The sequence below is a fragment of the Lactuca sativa genome, chromosome 5 (genome assembly GCF_002870075.4).
Source record: "Lactuca sativa cultivar Salinas chromosome 5, Lsat_Salinas_v11, whole genome shotgun sequence".
NCBI lineage: Eukaryota > Viridiplantae > Streptophyta > Magnoliopsida > Asterales > Asteraceae > Lactuca > Lactuca sativa.
The window spans coordinates 87,757,537-87,766,788 of NC_056627.2; positions in this window are offsets into that span (position 1 = coordinate 87,757,537).

Here is a 9,252-nt window from a genome sequence, read left to right on the forward strand (position 1 = left end):
GGAGGCCCAAACCTCAAAGATGCTACATCCAGGGGCCACCCGCGCAACAGTATCCGGGTCGTGAAACCTCCTGCAGGGGGCAATTCCAGAAATTCTTCTTTTAAGCTATATTGGGAAAGTTGGTGTGCCACTTTTCTACACTCTTCGACATCCGATTTTTGAAGATACTCTCTGGAGTTTTGAAGATTTTTTGAACGCCAAGAACACCTCAAGAACATCATCTTTTTACCTCTTGATTCTTGCTTAATGTTGGGTACAATCTTCTCTAACTTTGTTTCTTTGAGTTTAGCCATGCTTGGCTAAACTAATATTGGTTGACTTTTGTTGAATCCTTTGAACTTTTGTTGAATGTTGAAGAATCCATGAACATGTTCTTAAATCTTTATGGGAATGTTTTGTTTTTAACATCTTATTACTACTTGTATGTTTTAGTTCATGAGTTTAAATGTGTTTGTGGTGATTAGTTGGCTAATTTCTTGATTAAGTAAAGGATCCTCAAATTAGTAGGCAACAAATGATTTTTGTGTTGTTTTTGCTTCACACAATCATAAAAACATTTTCTCCAACATGGTGGTGAAATCATTTGACCCCTCTTGGATTTGGTGACTTTTTGGTTCTTAATGCTAGTTGACTTTCACTAATTAGATGCTTAATGGAAATTGCGACTTTGATTAAGGAACTTTTTATGAGCTTCTCTAAACATTTTAACAACTAAGAAAAGTCTAGATAATCTCAAGCTTCTTGGATTACTATACCCAAATTAAGGATTTAAATCATGTATTGCACCATTGGATTCTAATGATATGTTCATCAAAAGTCAAAGTGAGGAAACCTTAAGTCAACCATCCTTCCCTTATTGATTTTACATCAAATTCTTATTTTTGTTGAAATTGTCTATTTAAATCTTAGTTTAATTCTAGTTACTTCAAGTATTTCAAAATACCAAACCCCCCATTTTTAATTTATTGCCATTTTACAAGTATTTTTACAAAGAGATTTTTCATAGAGTTATAAAATTGAACCAATCTCCGTGGATTCGATCCCTTTACCACTATACACTATTTTAGTGTGTAATATTTAGGGTTATTAATTTTGTTGGCCTCGAAAACCACCAAATTTTGGCACCGTTGTCGAGGATTGGTTTATTTTTAATTACTTTGTTTCTCTATGCCCAGATCTCATTGTATAGGTACTCTAATCTACAATCCCGAATTTGAAAAAAATACAAAAAAAGTATGGCTTGAAAATGAACACTCCTTGCATTGAAGATCAACTTTCTATGCTAGCTCAGTTAGTTATAATGATTGAAAGTGACCAAAGTGTGCAGCCCATGCCTATTCTTTGCGACTTTTGCGCCCAAAATGGACATCATTCCGACATGTGTCTATATTTTCAAGGAGAATGGGAAGAAGTGCAAGATAAGGGAATCTACTGCTGATCAAAACAATGGAGTTATTATCAGCCTCAACATGATCAATGGTGGGACAACAACCAAGTTTGGGGAAATAATCATTACCAAAACCCATACCAAACATGGGAAAATAACCAATACAAACCAACTCCACTGCTCCAAGAACTCTATCCTTACCCTTCTCAATAAACTAAATCGCCAAGCATGTCCTTAGAGGACATTGTGAAAAGCATTGCCACTTCTACCCAAATTTTCCAGGAAACAACTCAAGCTAGCCTCAAAAGCTTAGAGAAACAAATAACACAAATTGCTCAATCATTGAGTATAGTGGAAGCTCAACACAAATTACCATCTGAAGAGAGCTCATGTCATAACGCATGTTGCATTCCTTTGAAAGATGAGGAAAATTTTGATGGACCAAGAGTGTTATATGAAGAAGAGGAAGAAGAAGTGGAAGTGGAAGAAGTTGTCAAAGAGGAAGAAATTGAGAATGTTGTCAATGAAACTGTAAAGGAAGTAATAAGGGTTAAAGAAAGAGAGATTGAGCCACCCACTACCAATGAGAAACTAACTCTAGTGGTAGAAAAACCACAAGATCCGGAAACGATAAATCTGTCGAACACTTCAAAGGATACCTATCCCGAGAAAGAAGACGCCCAACCGGTCACCTACTCAACCACCATATCAAAGAGGGAAGAGTTGGTCACCTTACTGAACAGGTACAAGAGAGAATATGGGTGGATGATTGCTATTATCAAAGTTCTAAATCCGGTATGGTTCTCCCGTAAAAAGAAAGTCAAATACAAGAAAAGAGTCCCAATGGAGGTGTGGAAATTCAAAAATGTAGACACGGGGAAAATTTTCAATGTTAATGGACATTGATTGAAGCCATTCACTGATGGTTTTGATTCAAATGTCCAAGATGTCATCCATTTAGAGGCCCCAAAGTGTTAAAGTGAAGTTTGGAGGCGTCTCGCCAAAGACGTTAAAAAAGGGCATTTTTGGAAAGCATTGTCTTTTTGTGTTTTTAATTTGAATAAATGAGTTTTGAAGATGTTTTTGGGATTCAAAAGAGTTGTTTTTGAAGAAATCAAGAGTTTCTAGGTGTTTGGGGCCTTCCAAAGCAAGAACGGGTGAAAAACGAAGAAAAATGAAGCGAAAATGAAGATCAATATCAGTAGGTTGCGCGACCCGCATGCTGTTGCGCGGGTGGGTTGCGCGGCCAGGTGTGATGAAGCGACATTGGCCCAAGACTTAACTGCAAGGTCTGCGCGACCCGCGTGCTACTCTGCGTGACCCGCACACTATGTTGGGCAATTTGTGTAATTTTTGGCTATTATTTGACCAGGTGTTGACCAAAGGTTTTACTGAGTTGACCTTTTGACTTTTCTTGACCAAAATTGACCCATAGAGTAAAATGTTCAGCTTCCCTTCTTCTTCATTTAAGCATCTTGACCTCCCACTCCATTCCTCTCAAGAACATAACCTTGCAATACCCACCTCGCCGAAAAAATCAAGATTGTCGGAGTTCTACCGGTCGGAATTTCACAAAACCACCATCACGGACACTTTCCGCCACCAGATCCTCCGATTGTGGTCATATTTGCCCTTACCTTAAGCATTGAGGACAATGCTTGCTCTTAAGCTTGGGGTGGGGTATTTCCTTTTACTTTTTTTCATGCATTTTTTTAATTAGGTTGCATAACATTTTAGTTTTAAGCTATTTTGCATTCAATTTTTTTTTTATAAAATTCAAAAAAGATTTTATTTTCTTCTTTACTACTTTTATATTTTTGCATAACATTTAGCTTAGGGCATTAGCATTCATGCATTTCTGTTGTCTGTTTATTCTCACCCCCTTGGATGCCATGGAACAGGTTCAGACTTATTGTATCATTATTGGTCCAGGATCGTATTGTTATCTCACCCATCGAACCGGGATCACTAGCTGCAGTTTGGGACTTCATACTCGGGATCAGATGCTTCAAGCTTAAAGGGGTAAGTTATCATGGCCAGGTAGCTTTCATGAAGAATTATACATGTGATAATAACAACTGTAGGATATACTATAGCAATGGATGTTTTTAGACTTGTGGTCAATACCGCCGAGAGGATCACACTTGATCATGTTTGAAATGTTGGGATGAAGCATGGGTGCTTGTCCCCGAGTAGAATCCATATACGGTCTCTTTACATCACCATACCGTTTTCACAATTTTTTAGGATTTTATTGAGTCTTTTAGCCCATATTGGGGCATTTTCTTTATTTATGGAAAATCAAAAGTTTGAAAAGGAGCTCGCATATTTACGCTCCACACATGGTCATTTTCACACTTAGACCATTCGGATTATTATTTTTACCCCCTTGGTTCCACTTACATAATTTTGGGAACCAAATTTTGAGTCAAAAGTTATTTTGATAAAAGAAAAAATTCAATATGTGTTTTAACGAAACAAAACAAAAAAATACAAACAAACTTAGATAAGTGACCAGTTCAATTATTGAACAAATTTCCCTACATTTTGGTCACCCAACGCTTGATATTCATTTATTTAGGATTGTCTATCTGTATATAGATCGAGTTGCTTCTTTTCGCAAATTTGTGATGTTAGAGAGGCTGTTGAGTTGGATACTATGGGAGGTTCGGGTCAACGCTAAGTGAACTAATTCCTACAACGATGCCCGAGCGATAAACCAAATCACACTTGAGAGTGGCCGAAAAACGTGAGGTCACGCAACTTTCATGGTTAGAGTGTACACTTAAAAAGAAGAGCTCTATACGAGACCATCCATTTGCTTTCTCCCTACTACAGATGTTCTTCATTGTATGCATGTTCCATTGAGGCTGCGACTGACCATCCCTCCTTACTCACCTAGAGGAGTTGTTCTGGCTGTAGTTTATGGTTCCATTGTCATCGAATGAAAAATTTGTAAGATAACAGCGAGATCGATTCTGACCATGTTGACTAACGGTGATCAGGTTCTATGGTTTTATCCATTCTTTTTATTTTTCTTAGGATAGTTCATCCCGAGTATATTTTAGTCTTGTCTTACTTGAGGAAAAGTAAGGTTTAAGCTAGGGGTGATTTGATAGTTTGTTTTATTTACTTCTTTTTATAGTTTATTTTAGCATATTTCATTCATAATTTAGATAATTTCCATGCATATTTTCCTTTTTGTTATTTTATGACTATTTCGGGTACTTTCGAATCTTGTGAGCATAATTGCAGGTTTTCGGGTCTAGAGGAGCGGGAGTGTTCGGGAGGTATGGAAAGCAATGGGAGTTGGTAGACAAAAAGGATGTTAGGCTTGGTGATTGCAGAGATGATGCATGGAGCAAGGTTGATGTTATTTGAAGGCTTGGTGAAAATAAAGATTGAATTTGTAAGAACCGGAAGAATATTCGAGAATGTGGTGATTGTTAATCGGGCGAGCACAAGAGCTTTGGAGGATTTAGAGAGGCCAAATTGGGCTTAAAATGAAGAATACTTAAAGAAAAATGGGCTAGGAGCTGATTGGACTCGAAATGGGCCAAGTGGGCTAAGCTATGGAGGCCCAAACCTCAAAGATGCTACATCCAGGGGCCACCCGCGCAACAGTATCCGGGTCGTGAAACCTCCTGCAGGGGGCAATTCCAGAAATTCTTCTTTTAAGCTATATGGGGAAAGTTGGTGTGCCACTTTTCTACACTCTTCGACATCCGATTTTTGAAGATACTCTCTGGAGTTTTGAAGATTTTTTGAACGCCAAGAACACCTCAAGAACATCATCTTTTTACCTCTTGATTCTTGCTTAATGTTGGGTACAATCTTCTCTAACTTTGTTTCTTTGAGTTTAGCCATGCTTGGCTAAACTAATATTGGTTGACTTTTGTTGAATCCTTTGAACTTTTGTTGAATGTTGAAGAATCCATGAACATGTTCTTAAATCTTTATGGGAATGTTTTGTTTTTAACATCTTATTACTACTTGTATGTTTTAGTTCATGAGTTTAAATGTGTTTGTGGTGATTAGTTGGCTAATTTCTTGATTAAGTAAAGGATCCTCAAATTAGTAGGCAACAAATGATTTTTGTGTTGTTTTTGCTTCACACAATCATAAAAACATTTTCTCCAACATGGTGGTGAAATCATTTGACCCCTCTTGGATTTGGTGACTTTTTGGTTCTTAATGCTAGTTGACTTTCACTAATTAGATGCTTAATGGAAATTGCGACTTTGATTAAGGAACTTTTTATGAGCTTCTCTAAACATTTTAACAACTAAGAAAAGTCTAGATAATCTCAAGCTTCTTGGATTACTATAGCCAAATTAAGGATTTAAATCATGTATTGCACCATTGGATTCTAATGATATGTTCATCAAAAGTCAAAGTGAGGAAACCTTAAGTCAACCATCCTTCCCTTATTGATTTTACATCAAATTCTTATTTTTGTTGAAACTGTCTATTTAAATCTTAGTTTAATTCTAGTTACTTCAAGTATTTCAAAATATCAAACCCCTTAATTTATTGTCATATATTTTACAAGTATTTTTACAAAGAGATTTTTCATAGAGTTATAAAATTGAACCAATCTCCGTGGATTCGATCCCTTTACCACTATACACTATTTTAGTGTGTAATATTTAGGGTTATTGATTTTGTTGGCCTCAACAACCACCAAGTGTCGCCATAAGCAATAAACGGTCACATTCCATTCTTTATGAGTTTTCTTTATGTGGCTAAATGATATAATATGTCACAGTATAACATACGTAAATGTCACAAAAGGGTAACTAATAGCCACATGAGTTAGAAAAAGGTGTGTTATATATACTATTGAGCGATGGTTTTTACAATTAAGTGTCTGCAAAAAAAACCAATGGTCACATTCAATTCTTCATGAGTTTTCGTTATGTGGCTAAATGATATCATATGTCATAGTAGAACATAAATAAACGTCACTAAATGGTAACTAATATCGACATGAGTTAGAAAAAGGTGTGGCTATACATACCATTTAACAATGGTTTAAACATATATGTATGACAAAAACCAAACAATGGTCACATTTTTTTCGTTATGTTATTTGTTTATGTGACTAAATGATTTCATATGTCACACTTTACCGTAAATGAGTGTCACTAAATGTTACCAAATGGCCACATTATTTTGAAAACAGGTGTTGTTATAAGTAACATTCACCGATTCCTTTCACAATAATGTATCACTAATAGACAATCAATGGTCACATTATTTTGCTTAAAAGTTTTGTTTATGTGACTAAATGATATCATATGACATGATTTAACATAAATAAATGTAACTAAAGGGTAAACAATAGCCGCATCAAATATTAAGTAACCATGGTTAACGACAACTCGTCTCATGCTATATGTGACTAAATGGTAGATTATAACTACACTTAAATGATAATTTTCAATGTAGTTGTAAGGCATCTATAGTGCACAACATACAGTCACACTTTTGACAAAAAAAAGTAAAAATAAGTGTGGTCGTAGGATACAGTCACATTTTTAGGCCTTAAAAAGTGTGACCATAAATCATTTTTGTTATAGTGCATGCCTTGTTCCCTATATACTCCATTGCATATAGCAGCCTTGAAACATTAATAGAAAAACAATAGTCATATAGGATGGGAAAATCTTTGTCTTCAATAGCATTAACCCTATGTGTAACATCCCAAGTTTCAAAGATTTTTGTTTTCATTTAATATCTAAAGCATTTGTTCCAATTACAAATTTATAAATCTTAATTATGTAATTAATTTCGAAAAAAACAATTAGAGTCTAAACGTTATAGTTATGAAGTGTGGAAATCTCCAATTGATATGATACAATTAATCTGCACCCTTCCTTCAATACAAGAAAACCTTAAACAATTTAAACTTAAAACCTTAAGCATGAAGCTTAGTGGGTTCCCCAAGATACCGTGTACTTAACAATACGACCTATTTCAGAAAATGGGTATTTTTCAACCTATGTAAATTCTATAGTTCTCCCACAGTCTTAAAATGACTTCCATTGTTGCAGTCCTCCCACAATTTTTCCTGTTATGGTCCTCTTTTAGTCTTTCATACAACCTCTATGGTTCTCTCATAGTCTTTTATACAATTGTTGTCGTCCTCCCAGTGTCTTTTGTATAATTTTTGTGGTTCTCCCATAGTCTTTCATATAATTGCTATGGGCTTCACATAGTCTTTCATGAAAATGTCACAAAGAAATTTAGCATACTACACACTATATAGTGAGAAGACTAACCTGATCTAACCGGAAGAAACTCAACACCAAATCTCAGTAACAGAACAAGTAGCACAAACTACCTAATACAAAACCAAGACAATACCTTAGTGAAATAGTTAATTCTACCAAAGTTTGACCAAAAGTCAAACTAAAAAAAAGTCAATTGTTGACCCCCCGCATCATGGCCAACCCTATGATTGTGTAGTGGCAACAAAGTAACAAAAAGGATGCGGTTAAAACCTGCCACCCAACCACGAATCGCCACGCAATGCGCCATTGTGAATGTCCGAAACAAATCAATGGATTAATCACATAAACCTTGACCTACGGAGCTCAAATGTTTAGATCTGATTCTTCTAAGGTTCTCAATGGATAAAGTTTCCAACTTTATCTAGCAGGACACCATATTATGCCAAGATCTAAAATCTATGTCCTGAAAATGTTCCAAATCTTTCTTTTCTTAAATCATAGGTAAAAGAGGCCTCATATATGCTATATAAACTTGGCCAAAAGGTTATATTTGAAGTTGAACACACCATAAACATCATGGGGTTGTCTAAACTCCAAGAATCAAACCAACAAAAGGAACAAAACACCAATAGTTAAATATAATACCACAAACTCTTAGTTCGAAATATGAAAACCAATAAATCTTGGATCTTTATTACTTACCCATGTTCAGAAGTGGTAAGAAGGTTGAATACTTCAGATGCAAAGTTCCCATGATCAATCTTTCATGTTTAAACCACCTTAGAGAACCAAAATCAACAAATACTCAGAGATCTAATGATGAAACACCATAAAGCTTGAAACGTTAATACTCATAAGGGTCCATAAGATAAATGAGGAGTAATCTCTCAGTTGGAAAGATTCAAAACCAAGTACTTAAGAATACCATATGTAAAAGCCAAAAAATCACCATAAAAATGGATTAGAGGAGATAAGAGGAGCTCATTCCATGAAAAGGGGCATAGGGTTTTTGTGACATCCCCATTTTCACAGCCAGAAAAGACCGATTTTTGCTTATGCTTTATGAAAATCAGAGTACCTCTTTTAATAAAAATGTTTTAGAATTTATTCCCAGAAAAACATGATAAATACGTTATCAAAGGATTTCCATGGGATTTTGGTTGGCACATGAGCCAAAATCACCATGTGATCTTGGTTAGCACATGGACCGAAATCACAAGGTGATCTCGGTTGGTGCTGCGCCGAAATCACATGTGATTTCAGTGGTTTTAGGATGGATTTCGGTGGGAAAGAAGATAAGGAAGGATTGACTTTGTGACTTGATGTTTCATCCTTTCCAACAAAAAGTTTTGCCCAACATGTATCAAAGCATTTATCCAACAACTAACAATGCAAATGTGACCTCACTTTTCCCTCTTTAACTATGGCAGAGAACACCCCACAACCCCCCTACCCCCACCATTTCCATATTCCTTTCTATTGACTCCATACTCTCTCAAGAATCAACTCCGAAGCTTCCAAGTGTTAATTCTTGAAGTTAATTCTTAGAGTTTGGTGAGCTTTCATGATAATCTAGTGTTTTTACACACTTTACACTAGTTTCATCTTATATACACACATTATTATGTG